Raw genomic sequence first — 15,000 nt, 5'->3', positions numbered from 1 at the left:
AAAACACCACGGTGAAGGCATGTGAAATGATATGAAAATATCAAAAGTTAACTAACCAATGATATTGAAACATATAAATCGAATCATAACTATATGAAACTCGAATTTAAGCCATATTAAACTGGTAATATTGTGATTTTATGCCTGGTTTTTTCCATACGTTAGTTTAAATAGAAAAAATTTTCGAATATATATACATATATGAAGAATTCATATTAGCTATACTAACATGTTATGGAATATAACCTTGGCATATTGGCACTAAAATATATAATAAAGACATTTCAAATCAAACTGAAATGTATTGAAATGAATTTTTCCCATACATTTTTGACAATGTGAGGTGTGCATGGCAAAAAACACCACGGTGAAGGCATGTGAAATGATATGAAAATATCAAAAGTTAACTAACCAATGATATTGAAACATATAAATCGAATCATAACTATATGAAACTCGAATTTAAGCCATATTAAACTGGTAATATTGTGATTTTATGCCTGGTTTTTTCCATACGTTAGTTTAAATAGAAAAAATTTTCGAATATATATACATATATGAAGAATTCATATTAGCTATACTAACATGTTATGGAATATAACCTTGGCATATTGGCACTAAAATATATAATAAAGACATTTCAAATCAAACTGAAATGTATTGAAATGAATTTTTCCCATACATTTTTGACAATGTGAGGTGTGCATGGCAAAAAACACTCACGGTGAAGGCATGTGATATAATATGAAAATATCAAAAGTTAACTAACCAATGATATTGAAGCATATAAATCGAATCATAACTATATGAAACTCGAATTTGAGCCATATTAAACTGGTAATATTGTGATTTTATGCCTGGTTTTCCATACGTTAGTTTAAATAGAAAGTTATGGAATATAACCTTGGCATATTGGCACTAAAATATATAATAAAGACATTTCAAATCAAACTGAAATGTATGGAAATGAATTTTTCCCATACATTTTTGACAATGTGAGGTGTGCATGGCAAAAAACACTCACGGTGAAGGCATGTGAAATAATATGAAAATATCAAAAGTTAACTAACCAATGATATTGAAGCATATAAATCGAATCATAACTAAATGAAACTCGAATTTGAGCCATATTAAACTGGTAATATTGTGATTTTATGCCTGGTTTTCCATACGTTAGTTTAAATAGAAAGTTATGGAATATAACCTTGGCATATTGGCACTAAAATATATAATAAAGACATTTCAAATCAAACTGAAATGTATTGAAATGAATTTTTCCCATACATTTTTGACAATGTGAGGTGTGCATGGCAAAAAACACTCACGGTGAAGGCATGTGATATAATATGAAAATATCAAAAGTTAACTAACCAATGATATTGAAGCATATAAATCGAATCATAACTATATGAAACTCGAATTTGAGCCATATTAAACTGGTAATATTGTGATTTTATGCCTGGTTTTCCATACGTTAGTTTAAATAGAAAAAAATTCTCGAATATATATACATATATGAAGAATCTATATTCTATACTAACATTTTATGGAATATAACCTTGGCATATTGCCATTAAAATATATAATAAAGACATTTCAAATCAAACTGAAATGTATTGAAATGAATTTTTCCCATACATTTTTGACAATGTGAGGTGTGCATGGCAAAAAACACTCACGGTGAAGGCATGTGAAATAATATGAAAATATCAAAAGTTAACTAACCAATGATATTGAAGCATATAAATCGAATCATAACTATATGAAACTCGAATTTAAGCCATATTAAACTGGTAATATTGTGATTTTATGCCTGGTTTTCCATACGTTAGTTTAAATAGAAAAAATTTTCGAATATATATACATATATGAAGAATCTATATTCTAATACTAACATGTTATGGAATATAACCTTGGCATATTGGCACTAAAATATATAATAAAGACATTTCAAATCAAACTGAAATGTATGGAAATGAATTTTTCCCATACATTTTTGACAATGTGAGGTGTGCATGGCAAAAAACACTCACGGTGAAGGCATGTGAAATAATATGAAAATATCAAAAGTTAACTAACCAATGATATTGAAGCATATAAATCGAATCATAACTATATGAAACTCGAATTTGAGCCATATTAAACTGGTAATATTGTGATTTTATGCCTGGTTTTCCATACGTTAGTTTAAATAGAAAAAATTTTCGAATATATATACATATATGAAGAATTCATATTAGCTATACTAACATGTTATGGAATATAACCTTGGCATATTGGCACTAAAATATATAATAAAGACATTTCAAATCAAACTGAAATGTATTGAAATGAATTTTTCCCATACATTTTTGACAATGTGAGGTGTGCATGGCAAAAAACACTCACGGTGAAGGCATGTGATATAATATGAAAATATCAAAAGTTAACTAACCAATGATATTGAAACATATAAATCGAATCATAACTATATGAAACTCGAATTTGAGCCATATTAAACTGGTAATATTGTGATTTTATGCCTGGTTTTCCATACGTTAGTTTAAATAGAAAAAAATTCTCGAATATATATACATATATGAAGAATCTATATTCTATACTAACATTTTATGGAATATAACCTTGGCATATTGGCACTAAAATATATAATAAAGACATTTCAAATCAAACTGAAATGTATTGAAATGAATTTTTCCCATACATTTTTGACAATGTGAGGTGTGCATGGCAAAAAACACTCACGGTGAAGGCATGTGATATAATATGAAAATATCAAAAGTTAACTAACCAATGATATTGAAGCATATAAATCGAATCATAACTATATGAAACTCGAATTTGAGCCATATTAAACTGGTAATATTATGATTTTATTCCTGGTTTTCCATACGTTAGTTTAAATAGAAAAAATTTTCGAATATATATACATATATGAAGAATCTATATTCTATACTAACATGTTATGGCATATTGGTGTTATTGTATTTTATTCCTGGTTTTCTATAGTTAGTTTAAATAGAAATAAATTTTTGAATTCAAAATTTTATATTCTATACTAGCATTACATAGAAATTATCCTCAACTGTTTGTTTCTTGTATAAATACAGGAAATTAAACAGATGATGAAGAGAAAAAAATAAGAAAAACAAAAATTTATAAGAAAAATTAAATTTTAAACAAAGGAAAAGAGGAGAAAATTTTTTCAATCATATATATTTATGATTAAAAAATAGAATTATGAAATTATTAATTTCAATTCAAAGAGAAAAATTATGTAATATATGAAATTATTACATTAAAAATGCATTTGAAAAAAAAGTAAAATGTTATTAAAAATGATAAATTATTTGAAAATTGGCAAATATTAAGAAGAAATATCGTTCTTATATTTTTATATAAAATATATATATAGAGAACGAAAATTCTTTTTCATAAAAAACGGTTTTTGAATTTTAATAAGAAAAGCTAAAGGGGTCGCGCCCCTTTACTTTTTATATACACCGTAATTTATGAAATTTTCAAATATGAAAAACAAAGAAAAATATATAAATAAAAATATTATTCTGGTTGATCCTGCCAGTAGTTATATGCTTGTCTCAAAGATTAAGCCATGCATGTCTAAGTACAAACAAATTAAAAGTGAAACCGCAAAAGGCTCATTATATCAGTTATGGTTCCATAGATCGTTAACAGTTACTTGGATAACTGTGGTAATTCTAGAGCTAATACATGCAATATAAACACGGACCTTATGGAACGTGTGCTTTTATTAGACTAAAACCAAGCGATCATTTGATCGTTAAATTGGTTGAACTCTAGATAACTTGCAGATCGTATGGTCCCGTACCGACGACAGATCTTTCAAATGTCTGCCCTATCAACTTTTGATGGTAGTATCTAGGACTACCATGGTTGCAACGGGTAACGGGGAATCAGGGTTCGATTCCGGAGAGGGAGCCTGAGAAACGGCTACCACATCTAAGGAAGGCAGCAGGCGCGTAAATTACCCACTCCCAGTTCGGGGAGGTAGTGACGAAAAATAACAATACAGGACTCATATCCGAGGCCCTGTAATTGGAATGAGTACACTTTAAATCCTTTAACAAGGACCTATTGGAGGGCAAGTCTGGTGCCAGCAGCCGCGGTAATTCCAGCTCCAATAGCGTATATTAAAGTTGTTGCGGTTAAAACGTTCGTAGTTGAATTTGTGCTTCATACGGGTAGTACAACTATATATTGTGGTATGTACATTACCTTATGTATGTAAGCGTATTACCGGTGGAGTTCTTATATATAATTAATACAATGTATTTTTTATATATTCCTCCTATTTAAACCTACTTCAGTGCTCTTCATCGAGTGTTGTTGTGGGCCGGTACAATTACTTTGAACAAATTAGAGTGCTTAAAGCAGGCTCCAAATGCCTGAATATTTTGTGCATGGAATAATGAAATAAGACCTCTGTTCTACTTTCATTGGTTTTTAGATCAAGAGGTAATGATTAATAGAAGCAGTTTGGGGGCATTAGTATTACGACGCGAGAGGTGAAATTCTTGGACCGTCGTAAGACTAACTTAAGCGAAAGCATTTGCCAAAGATGTTTTCATTAATCAAGAACGAAAGTTAGAGGTTCGAAGGCGATCAGATACCGCCCTAGTTCTAACCATAAACGATGCCAGCTAGCAATTGGGTGTAGCTACTACTATGGCTCTCTCAGTCGCTTCCCGGGAAACCAAAGCTTTTGGGCTCCGGGGGAAGTATGGTTGCAAAGCTGAAACTTAAAGGAATTGACGGAAGGGCACCACCAGGAGTGGAGCCTGCGGCTTAATTTGACTCAACACGGGAAAACTTACCAGGTCCGAACATAAGCGTGTAAGACAGATTGATAGCTCTTTCTCGAATCTATGGGTGGTGGTGCATGGCCGTTCTTAGTTCGTGGAGTGATTTGTCTGGTTAATTCCGATAACGAACGAGACTCAAATATATTAAATAGATGCTTTCAGGATTATGATGTTGAAACTTATATAGCCTTCTTTCATGCGTACATCTTGAATGTACAAGTGTTTGAATGTGTTTATATAAGTGGAGTCGTACCTGTTGGTTTGTCCCATTATAAGGACACTAGCTTCTTAAATGGACAAATTGCGTCTAGCAGTAACGAGATTGAGCAATAACAGGTCTGTGATGCCCTTAGATGTCCTGGGCTGCACGCGCGCTACAATGAAAGTATCAACGTGTATTTCCTAGACCGAGAGGTCCGGGTAAACCGCTGAACCACTTTCATGCTTGGGATTGTGAACTGAAACTGTTCACATGAACTTGGAATTCCCAGTAAGTGCGAGTTATTAACTCGCATTGATTAAGTCCCTGCCCTTTGTACATACCGCCCGTCGCTACTACCGATTGAATTATTTAGTGAGGTCTCCGGACGTGATCACTGTGACGCCTCGTGTGTCACGGTTGTTTCGCAAAAGTTGACCGAACTTGATTATTTAGAGGAAGTAAAAGTCGTAACAAGGTTTCCGTAGGTGAACCTGCGGAAGGATCATTATTGTGTTCCATATCCGTAAGAAAAACAAACAAACAAACAAACAAACAGACAAGCAAACAAACGAACAAAAAGAAAAAAAAAAAAAAAAAAAAAGAAAAAAAAAAAAAAAATTTATATAATTATTTTGGAATCCATAATTCTTTTTATTCTTTTTCATTCAATTTGTGATCCATCAATTATATCATATTAAATATAATATATGATGGTACATTTTGTAATGTTTTTTCTTATTTTTTTTCTTTTAAAAACCTTTAAACATGAAAATAAAAAGTTGTACATATTATTCATTTGATTGAATGATAAGTTAATTTGTTCACAATAACAAAAGTGGTATATATTTATTATATTATTATATATACATAAAATGATTAAAAAAATACAAAATAATTGAATCATAATAAATACCACCACTGTATTATTGTTGAACTAAGACATTCGCAACTTAATAAAAATGTTTAGAGTTAAATATATTTGATATATATTATTGAAAGAAAATCAATTTATATATTATTAATATTATTTAATTTTACTCTTTCAATTAATATATGCAAAAAAAAATTGACATTTGTTATAAATAAAAATAAATAAAAAAATACTCTAAGCGGTGGATCACTTGGCTCATGGGTCGATGAAGAACGCAGCAAACTGTGCGTCATCGTGTGAACTGCAGGACACATGAACATCGACATTTTGAACGCATATCGCAGTCCATGCTGTTATGTACATTAAATTCAATTTTAAAGTACTGCTTGGACTACATATGGTTGAGGGTTGTAAGACTATGCTAAATAAGTTGCTTATTCTTTTATAAAAATAATTGAATTTAAGCAAATGTGTATATTATTGGATTTTAAATAATTCATAATATTAATAGCAAAAAAAATAAAGATATATAATGAATTTTATTTATTATATATTCTTTAAAAAAAAAAATCCTCTCAAATAAAATGAAATGATGAAAATATTGAATCTAAGTATTCTTTACAAAAAATTTTCATATTATTTATATATATATATAAAATAATAATTTATATATGTAATTAAAAGGAGGAATGTCTAGCATAAAAATTAAATTTTTTATTCTAGGATTGCCTCATTTTACATTATTATTATTTTTATATATTTACAATATATAAAAGGAGAAAAGAAAAATAGAGATGAAAAGATGATATAATTTTTTTATTAAATTGTGAGAAGATAAAAAAAGAATATTAAAACAACCTCAACTCATATGGGATTACCCCCTGAATTTAAGCATATTAATGAGGGGAGGAAAAGAAACTAACAAGGATTTTCTTAGTAGCGGCGAGCGAAAAGAAAATAGTTCAGCACTAAGTCACTTTGTCTATATGTCAAATGTGAGATGCAGTGTATGGAATATCTTAATATCTAGTATGAGAAATTAACGATTTAAGTCCTTCTTAAATGAGGCCATTTACCCATAGAGGGTGCCAGGCCCGTATAACGTTAATGATTACTAGAAAGATATTTCCAAAGAGTCGTGTTGCTTGATAGTGCAGCACTAAGTGGGTGGTAAACTCCATCTAAAACTAAATATAACCATGAGACCGATAGTAAACAAGTACCGTGAGGGAAAGTTGAAAAGAACTCTGAATAGAGAGTTAAATAGTACGTGAAACTGCTTAGAGGTTAAGCCCGATGAACCTGAATATCCATTATGAAAAATTCATCATTAAATAATTAAAAAAATAATGTGCATTTTTTTCATATAAGGACATTGTAATCTATTAACATAATAAAGTATTTATCAAAAGATCATTGGTGATATTAAGTTTATTTAAATTAATTTGCTTTTTAAGCATATTAACATAAAATAAATACTAATGATTTGATAAAGTGTTGATAGATTTTATTATATATAATGCTAAAATTCATTTTTTGAATTTTACAAAAAATTTAATATCTATGATATTAATATTTATTTGTATGCATTTATATGATTAACAATGCGAAAGATTCAGGATACCTTCGGGACCCGTCTTGAAACACGGACCAAGGAGTCTAACATATGTGCAAGTCATTGAGTTATATTAAACTTAATGGCATAATTAACTTAACTTAAATATAATGGGATTAATTTTTAGTCTATTTTTTAATAAATAGTCAATTAATTCAATCCCGGGGCGTTCCATATAGTTATGTATAATGATAATTTATTATTATTTATACCTCTAACTGGAGCGTACCTTGAGCATATATGCTGTGACCCGAAAGATGGTGAACTATACTTGATCAGGTTGAAGTCAGGGGAAACCCTGATGGAAGACCGAAACAGTTCTGACGTGCAAATCGATTGTCAGAATTGAGTATAGGGGCGAAAGACCAATCGAACCATCTAGTAGCTGGTTCCCTCCGAAGTTTCCCTCAGGATAGCTGGTGCATTTAAAAATTATATAAAATAATCTTATCTGGTAAAGCGAATGATTAGAGGCCTTAGGGTCGAAACGATTTTAACCTATTCTCAAACTTTAAATGGGTAAGAACCTCACCTTTCTTGATATGAAGGTTGAGGTTATGATATAATGTGCCCAGTGGGCCACTTTTGGTAAGCAGAACTGGCGCTGTGGGATGAACCAAACGTAATGTTACGGTGCCTAAATTAACAACTCATGCAGATACCATGAAAGGCGTTGGTTGCTTAAAACAGCAGGACGGTGGACATGGAAGTCGTAATCCGCTAAGGAGTGTGTAACAACTCACCTGCCGAAGCAACTAGCCCTTAAAATGGATGGCGCTTAAGTTGTATACCTATACATTACCGCTAAAGTAGATGATTTATAAAACAATTTCGATTGATTTATAAATTTTGAAACTTTAGTGAGTAGGAGGGTACAATAGTGTGCTTAGAAGTGTTTGGCGTAAGCCTGCATGGAGCCGCTATTGGTACAGATCTTGGTGGTAGTAGCAAATAATCGAATGAGACCTTGGAGGACTGAAGTGGAGAAGGGTTTCGTGTGAACAGTGGTTGATCACGAGTTAGTCGGTCCTAAGTTCAAGGCGAAAGCCGAAAATTTTCAAGTTTTTAATAAAAAAAAATATTAATAAAAATATATTTAAAAATAATTAAAATACTTGAATTATTTTGAACGAAAGGGAATACGGTTCCAATTCCGTAACCTGTTGAGTATCCGTTTGTTATTAAAAATGGGCCTTGTGCTCATCCTGGCAACAGGAACGACCATAAAGAAGCCGTCGAGAGATATCGGAAGAGTTTTCTTTTCTGTTTTATAGTCGTACTACCATGGAAGTCTTTCGAAGAGAGATATGGTAGATGGACTAGAAGAGCATGACATTTACTGTTGTGTCGATATTTTCTCCTCGGACCTTGAAAATTTATGGTGGGGTCACGCAAACTTCTCAACAGGCCGTACCAATATCCGCAGCTGGTCTCCAAGGTGAAGAGTCTCTAGTCGATAGAATAATGTAGGTAAGGGAAGTCGGCAAATTAGATCCGTAACTTCGGGATAAGGATTGGCTCTGAAGATTGAGATAGTCGGGCTTGATTGGGAAGCAATACCATGGTTTATGTACTCGTTCTGGGTAAATAGAGAATTACGATTCTTGTTCCCCGGATAGTAGTTACGTAGCCAATTGTGGAACTTTCTTGCTAAAATTTTTAAGGAATTATATCATTCGATATATATTCCTTTTAAATTATAACGATTATCAATTAACAATCAATTCAGAACTGGCACGGACTTGGGGAATCCGACTGTCTAATTAAAACAAAGCATTGTGATGGCCCTAACGGGTGTTGACACAATGTGATTTCTGCCCAGTGCTCTGAATGTCAAAGTGAAGAAATTCAAGTAAGCGCGGGTAAACGGCGGGAGTAACTATGACTCTCTTAAGGTAGCCAAATGCCTCGTCATCTAATTAGTGACGCGCATGAATGGATTAACGAGATTCCTACTGTCCCTATCTACTCATTCTCAGTCTGACTGTTGAATAGTGCGGACGTGTCGTGTGCTAAGCGGTGATTTGCGATTTTGTGATTTCCTTTTGCGGTTACATTCGTGTGTGAGTACCGGTGTATTACAGTTGTGCGAGTGACGCTAATATTGTTGTGGCTGTACCATAGCGGTACAGTGTTTACAATTAATTGCGCTAGTGAGTGCCGTTGTCCGAGTGACGCTACTTTGTAGTAGCTGTACAGTGTTACGAATAATTGAAAGTGCCGTACGGTAGTGTTGTTGGACACTCCAGTGAGTGCCAATATACTCCGTGCTATAGACACAGAGTGCGTGTTTGTGAGTGCTGCTAGATACAGCGTTGGAAATTTTCCATCAAGTTGTTTACAACTTTTGCGGGCGTGCCGTTGTTTTTCGGCGTGGTGTGTTGTGCGTAGCTGTACCATAGCGGTGCATTGTTTACGAGCAATTGCTCAGGTGACTACGGTTTGTGCTAGTGACGCCACCGTTTGCGTGGCTGTACATTGCGTACAAGTGTACCTTGTTGGTAAGTTGTTTACAACTTTTGAGTGCCGCTATTTCTGGCGTGGTTTTTGGCGCGTGCCGTTAATTCTTGGCGTCGGTGTAGTGTCGCGCTGTTATTTTTTGGCGTGGGTTCGTTGGGTGCGTGTACACTAGGTAGTCGTGCCGCTATATTGCCATATTTGGCAACAGTAAAAAGGGCGTCCTCTTTTGTGCGTGGGTACAGTACTGCGCCAAGGTTGAATACCTTGTGCAGGTGCTACGACCAAAGCGTGTTGTGTTTTTGCCTGCGGTCGAGCTCGGCGTTAGCTCCACCTTGGTCGACCCGTCCTTGTTCGGGGAACAGTGTTCTGTCCGGCAAGGCATTGGTGGTGGCCTTTGCCAAACCTTTGGTTGGCGCTGTGGGCTACGCCCTCGCGCTTTGCTTTGGCTCGCCGATAGGTGCAGCCGCTGTGTGCGTGCCTGTGCGGGGTTCGTTCCTGCCGTGCAGTAATTGCCGTTGCCCAAAAGGGACTCAATTTTTGTTGTTGCTCAGGAGGCCTTATCCGGCGAATTCGGCAACCTAAGTGTGAGGGTCGTTGGGCAATGCCCAAATTAGAAGGTGTGAGGAAGAGGGCGAACACCCCTCTTCCAAGCGGTTCGGCGGTGCCATCGTCGGCAATGGACGAATCGACGTCCGGAGAGGAGGAGGTGATTTTGCGGTCTCCTCCTCGCATTAAGAAGAAGACCGCTGGGGGTGCAGCGGTCCCGGTGGTGAAGTCAGGTAAGGAGGTTTTAAAGGTACCTGAAAAGGTGCCTTCCAGTAAGTCGGGGGTGAGTGGAAGCGATGGCGCTTCCGAAAGTGGAAAAATTGGGAGTGGGAAAAAGGGGAGTAAGACAGGGGCTAAATTAGGTCCAGCTGGGAAGCACCTGGTAGATTTCTGTAAGAGATTGCGTGCTTCCCAGGAAGGTTTGGGAGCGTTCGGGGGGGGTGCCGAACAGAAGAAGGTTGGGGGCGAATTTATGGGACGCTTTAAGTCCATTGTGACGGCCTTTAGTGGAGCCGTCATTGACATGGACGGCGTCCCGAAGAGCACAGCGAAGGATCTCCTTGGATACTCCTTGGAGTTTGAGGAGCTCTTTGTTGAGATGGTGGCGGAGATCGCCCATCTTCGTGGGCGGTTGGAAGCCACCATGACAACCAGGGAGGAAACACCTCGGAGGACGGCTGGAGCTGCGCTGGCTGGTGCAGCGATGATGCCGGCACCTCAGGCGCCTGCGCCTGTGTTGCCTGCGTTGCCGGTGCCCAAGCCAGTTGAGACCTGGTCGGTCGTAGTGAGGGGTAAAACCCCCACTACTTCCAAGGAGGTGATCAAGAAAGTTGTAAAGGAGGTTGGGCCTTCCATGGGGGTTAGGGTGCACGAGGTGCGCCCGTTGAAGGATGGAGGTGCGATTATTCGCACCCCATCCGTTGCCGAGAGGGATAACTTGGCAAAAAATGCCAAGTTTTCCGAAGTGGGGCTCGATGTGAGCATACGTCGGAAGCTGGGGCCTAGGGTTGTGGTCCAGGGGGTTCACACGGAGATCTCCCCTGAGGATTTCATGGGAGAGTTGTTCCGGTTGAACCTCAAGGAGTTCAGCCCTGGGTGCCGTGAGAAGGACGTGAGGATGATCAGCCGTCCTTGGAAGGTCACCCCCGATGGGGTGACGAATGTTGTCCTTGAGGGAACGGACATGCTAATGTCCGCCCTCCTGGAAGCAGGTCGTTGCTACATAAAGTGGTTTTCCTTCCGGGTACGGCCAGACCAACTGACGCCCGGCTGCTTCCGATGCATGGGGTTTGATCACAGGGTGGCAGAATGCAGAGCCAAGAAGGATGTCTGCCGTAGGTGCGGGCAAGAAGGACACAGGAGTGCAGGTTGTGGCAATGCCCCGCATTGTCGCAACTGTGCGTTTAAGGGCAAGCCAGCCGGACATCTAATGATGTCCACTGTCTGCCCGGTGTACTGTGCCATTGTTGCCCGTGCGAACGCTAGACATTGATGGTTGAACTATATCAACTGAACTGTCAGGGGTCATATGCCGTGATGTGTGAATTGGGGGCGTGTATGTCGGAGGGGGGCTGCGGCATTGCTTTGCTCCAGGAACCATACTCCACCAATGGGGTGGTGAGAGGCCTTCCTGGGGGCTTCAGGGTCTTTACGGACCTTGGAGTCAAGGCCGCAGTAGCTGTGTGTGAGCCAAGCTACTCTTGTGTAGTAGTTGACTCATCACAGTGGGGAGTATGTGTGTGTGTCGAGGGGGAATTCGGCAGAATGAATGTCGTCAGCTTGTACTGCAAGTCTGACGAGCCTCTAGAGCCCTACTTAAGATACATTGATGCGGTGCTACTACTTGAGAGTAGCATTCCTGCCATCGTGTGTCTTGATGCGAATGCTACATCTCCGATGTGGTTCAGCAAGGTATCCAGGCATACTGCTGGATATCGGAGCCACAATCGAGGTGAGGTTATGAGCGAGTGGATTGTGGCGAATAACCTCCTTGTAGCAAACGAACCAAGCGTATGGTATACGTTTGAGGGGCCTAGAGGTGTGAGTGACATTGACGTGACGCTCATGAATGACGCAGCAGCGGGTAGGTTCGAGTGTAAATGGAGTGTTAGGGGGGGTTGGGGAATTAGTGACCATAATTTAATACAAATTATGGTTACTCCCCGTACCCCGCAGTTAGAAGGGGGGAGTCCATTGAGGCGATGGCGTACCTCGTGTACCGACTGGAACCGATATGGACATACTGTTAGGGAAGCGGTATTGGATATACCGCTTAGGGAGTTTGAGGAATTGGGGGTTGACGAGCAAATTGCTCGTCTATATGAATGTGTTTGGGGTGTGAATGACTTATTGTTTAGGAAAGCTAGGGCTGTGAGAATGAAAGGTGTGAAATGGTGGACGAGTGAGTTAAATTCAAAGAGGAGGTCTGTCCGACGCTTGAGGCGTTTGTTTCAACGCGGCAGGCGGACCAATTCGGAGAATCTGTCTCAGCTCAAGTATCAATTTAGCGTAGGGATGAAAGAGTATAAGAAGATGCTTGTGAGAGTGAAGGAGGAAGAGTGGAGGAGATTTGTGGGGGAAAATAGGGACGACCCTTGGGGACAGGTCTATAGGATCTGTCGGGGTCGTCGAAATGAGATGGCTAGCTCTCTTCGCGTAGGTGATACTGTATTATCGACGTGGAGAGAGTGTGCCAATGTTCTGTTAGGCGAGTTTTTTCCCAGGGCTGAGGTTCAGGTTCCTCCTGCACAAGAGGTGCCTGTCCCTCCAATAGAAGCTGAGGAGCTGGATTATGCATTTGGCCTGGTCAGGTCTAAAAGGTCTCCAGGTTTCGATGGTTTGAACGGAGAGATGTGCAAATGCTTGTGGAAGTTCATTCCGGAATATTTGGAGGCCATTTATGATAAATGCATATGGGAGGGATATTTTCCACGCGAGTGGAAAATTGCTAGGGTCGTTGCACTCTTGAAGTCGCCCGATAAGATCAGGAGCGATCCTCGATCTTATCGTGGTATCAGCCTCCTTCCGGTGCTTGGAAAAGTGCTGGAAAGGGTTATGGTTGAGCGGCTTCAGGAGCTAACTCGGGGTGTTAGGTCGGATAGGCAGTATGGGTTTAGGAAAAGACGTGGTATAGAGGATGCGTGGTTGTATGTTCAGAGTGTAGTTAGGGAAAACGTCAATAAATATGTCCTTGGCATATTTATTGACTTTAAGGGGGCATTTGATTACTTGCGCTGGGATCGTGTGTTGCAGAGATTAGAGGAGCTTGGCTGTCCGGAAATTACTCTATGGCGGAGTTATTTTTCGGACAGAAAAGCATCCATGGTAGGAGTGGGCGGGAGTGTGGAGATTGGGGTGGAGCGAGGCTGTCCGCAGGGATCCGTCTGTGGTCCCTTCATTTGGAACCTCATGATGGACTCCCTGCTTCGGCAGTTAGAGCCACTCTGTAAACACTGTGCGTATGCGGACGACCTTCTCATTTTGGTTGAGGGTCGTTCGCGTGAGGAACTAGAGCGAGTGGGGGGGCAGCTCCTTACATTTACCCACAATTGGGGGGTAGATGTGGGAGTGGACATATCGATGGACAAAACGGTGACAATGCTGCTTAAGGGCAGATTGTCCCCGAGTCGTCCACCGATTGTACGTTTGAATGGGATAGGGATTAGGTATGTGACGCAAGTCAAATACCTGGGGGTAGCTATGAGTGAAAGGATGTGTTTTACTCCACACTTAGTTTCGTTGAGGGAGCGGCTGCAGGCAATCGTTGGGCAAGTGCGTCGCGTTGTCAGATTTGACTGGGGTCTTAGCCGGCGTGCGGTTCGTACCGTATATCGGGGCCTATTTGTGGCCTGTGCCACTTATGGTGCCGCTATATGGTACGAATGGGCTTTAAAGTCGGTTGGCAAACGTCATCTGATGGCGTGCCAGCGCATTATGTTGCTTGCCTGTTTGCCTGTATGCCGTACAGTGAGTACGGATGCGTTGCAAGTGTTGTTAGGTGCGCCTCCTCTTGACCTGTTAGTTGTGCAACGGGCATTTACCTTCAGGTTGAGAAGGAGGCTTTGTATGCCGCTGCTAGATGGATGGATATCCGACGGTGATGTAGAAAGGGGGTATTTAGAGTGTGAAAGGTTGTTGAAGGAATGTATGCTTCGTGGGTGGCAAAACCGATGGGACAATAGTTCCAAAGGTCGCGTGACATACGAGTACATTCGGGATGTTTCCTTTGTCGGGGAAAATCCTGATTTTGGATTTTCCCTCAGCCTGGGATTCCTCCTTACAGGACATGGGCCTCTTAATGCTTATTTGCATGAGAGGCGCTTGTCCACAAGTGAGGAGTGTGTTTGTGGGTCGGCAAGAGAGGACTGGGTGCACGTCCTCTGTGAATGCCCGATGTACTCAGACATTAGGGATCTTGTGGGTGTGGGGATTAGTTGGACTGATGGACGGTATGATGTGAGTGGTG

At 39.0% G+C, this 15,000-nt stretch overlaps 1 non-coding gene and 2 pseudogenes across 1 annotated transcript; all 3 read left to right on the top strand.

The window, feature by feature from the left end:
* The first annotated feature begins 3,560 nt into the window (after nucleotides 1–3,560).
* Nucleotides 3,561–5,551, top strand: LOC129251712 (small subunit ribosomal RNA). Its single transcript, XR_008583072.1, has one exon. It is a non-coding gene; the product is annotated as a small subunit ribosomal RNA (ribosomal RNA).
* Nucleotides 5,552–6,144: 593 nt separating this feature from the next.
* LOC129251696 (5.8S ribosomal RNA) lies at nucleotides 6,145–6,325 on the top strand (annotated as a pseudogene).
* A 443-nt stretch (nucleotides 6,326–6,768) lies between these two features.
* Nucleotides 6,769–9,550, top strand: LOC129251676 (large subunit ribosomal RNA; annotated as a pseudogene).
* Nucleotides 9,551–15,000: the final 5,450 nt, after the last annotated feature.

Source organism: Anastrepha obliqua, unplaced genomic scaffold (assembly GCF_027943255.1).
Source record: "Anastrepha obliqua isolate idAnaObli1 unplaced genomic scaffold, idAnaObli1_1.0 ptg000063l, whole genome shotgun sequence".
Classification (NCBI taxonomy): Eukaryota; Metazoa; Arthropoda; class Insecta; order Diptera; family Tephritidae; genus Anastrepha; species Anastrepha obliqua.
This window is presented reverse-complemented; position numbering and strand designations above follow the sequence as displayed.